Source organism: Podarcis cretensis (genome assembly GCF_951804945.1).
Source record: "Podarcis cretensis genome assembly, chromosome: 7".
NCBI classification, from domain to species: domain Eukaryota; kingdom Metazoa; phylum Chordata; class Lepidosauria; order Squamata; family Lacertidae; genus Podarcis; species Podarcis cretensis.
Window position 1 is genome coordinate 83,908,735 of NC_137176.1, and position 2,342 is coordinate 83,911,076.

The 2,342-nt window shown below is 41.9% G+C and overlaps 1 long non-coding RNA gene across 1 annotated transcript; it reads right to left on the reverse strand.

The window, feature by feature from the left end:
* Positions 1 to 744: 744 nt before the first annotated feature.
* Positions 745 to 2,006, reverse strand: LOC307219586. Its single transcript, XR_013840467.1, has 2 exons — positions 1,906 to 2,006; positions 745 to 924 (listed from the first exon to the last, which is right to left on the reverse strand). It is a non-coding gene; the product is annotated as an uncharacterized lncRNA (long non-coding RNA).
* Between the last annotated feature and the right edge of the window lie 336 nt (positions 2,007 to 2,342).

Genomic DNA, 2,342 nt, shown 5'->3' on the forward strand with positions numbered 1-2,342 from the left:
CACGGTTTGGCATGGAGTCTACTAGCTTCGAACAGTCACTGTTGATTTTCGGATCCCTGTACCACACTTGAATCAGTGCCTGAATGAGCTTCTCCATAGTCGTACAGTCTACAGCACGGAGGCGACTTTTGCATACAGCCCACAAATTCTCAGTGGGATTTACATCCGGAGAATTCCCTGGCCAATCAAGTACCTGCATTTTTTGCTCTGTCATGAATTTCTTCACCGCTTTCGATGTGTGACAGGGGGCTAGGTCCTGCTGCAATATCCCAGTACCGTCAGGCTACCTCTTTTCCAGCTCTGGAATAACTCTCTTTCATAGAACCTCAGTATATTGTGGCGAGCGCATCATTCCTTCTATTGGCTGCAGGTTTCTGACACCATAATGATCTACTGATTTTTTGTGTTTGTTTTGAGTACAGGATTACAAGTAAGATAGAAAACATGCTTTGTTTCAGTTAATTTGCACAAGGGTGTAGATCCACTGCCCCTACCTTAGGAAACCTCATGCCGAGTTTGGTGATGATATCTTGAGAGGCAGCTGAACGTAAAAGAGAAAATAGACAGAGAGAGATGGATGGGCAGACAGACAGAACCACTTTTCCAAATACACAGTAGAGATCAGTCATAACGTTTTTGTCCAGATAGATCTATGGTCTCTTTCATCAACATTTACAGAAATTGTAGCCACCTGTGTTAGAATCTATACTGCCTCTCTGTATAAAAAGGAACATTGGCCAGTGATTGGATTAACTGAATTTATTTTGTTCCATGTTTCCGTCATACAAGAATATGGTATGTAAGCTTCTTGTTTAATTTGGATGTTATCTTACTTAGTTTGTATAAGGATTATGTTATATCATGTTTGTTTAATTTAGAGTATGCACGGCTGACAAAGCCCAGTTGGGCAAAACAAGGTCTTATCTTGGAATCCTTTTTGTGCCATACCTTCAAGTTTTCTATCTGATCCGATATCTACATATAAGGAACGTTAGAATCCTCAAAGCAGTGACACATGGAACTTCATAAGATAAGCATACCATATTGTGGTTATTACCAATATGCCAGTTTAGGAACCAAATGAACTTTATCTCCTGACCATCCATTGGACTTTAATTTCTCTTGATATGTTCTGTTTGCATGATGTGTTGGTCTATGGAATTACGTTTTGTGAGATATTATATGTTGAACTGTGTTTGAAATAGAAGTTACATAGTCAAAAACAGCCTGTTACGTTGTGTGTGTTGTTACCAGGATTGTATTTATGTAACCTAAGGTTTAGTAGTGTTTTCCAATCACATAAAAATCATGCACAATTGAAACAGCAAAAGGGTCTCCTCAACAAACCCACTAGCTTTCATGGATTCATGCCTACTTTGTTGGATCGAAAATTAAGTCCCTGATGAATTCATTCTAAAATGGTTAGCTAAATAAATAAGCAAACAGGAAGCTGTCCTACCTCCCTTTCTGTGTGACAAAATGCCTTTCCCTGCTTTGATTTACAATTTTTCCAAGCTTTTGTTGTTGACAGCATCATTTTGTCCACGGGATCTTTCGTTCGCTCGAGATAACCAGCCTTCTGATCTGAGCAGGCGTTCGCGACTCCTTAACAAGCATTAATCAAAGGCAGCGCGATGCAGTTTTGTACCCTAATTAAACATAGTATTATACTAATAGCAGTTTTATAGCTTCTATCGAGCTGACTCATCAGCTGATTCATCAGTTAACTTGCTCCTTGCTGCCGCTTCACGACTGGTGGCCAACTGAATTGGAAATGCAGAAAGTTTCTCCCGCCAGTGTTTTGATGCACTCCTCTTTCGCAGTAGATGGAGAGGGGTTACCAGAGATAGCTTGAAACAGAATACACAAGAAGCTGCCCACCCCCTATACCAAGAATAATAATACAGTGGTGCCCCGCAAGACGAACGCCTCGCAAGACGGAAAACCCGCTAGACGAAAGGGTTTTCCGTTTTGGAGGCGCTTCGCAAAACGAATTTCCCTATGGGCTTGCTTCGCAAGACAAAATGTCTTGCGAGTTTTTCCGAGTTTTTCCCCCTTCCCCCCCTTTTTCTAAGCCGCTAAGCCGCTTATCAGCTGATCCGCTAAGCCGATAAGCCGCTAAAAGCCGCTAAAAGCCGCTAAACCGCTAATAGCGCTAATCCGCTAAGCCTTCAATGGGCTTGCTTCGCAAGACGAAAAAACCGCTAGACGAAGAGAATCGCGGAACGGATTCTTTTCGTCTTGCGAAGCACCACTGTAGTAATACAGTGGTACCTCGGGTTACATATGCTTCAGGTTACAGACTCCGCTAAACCAGAAATAGTGCCTCAGGTTAAGAACTT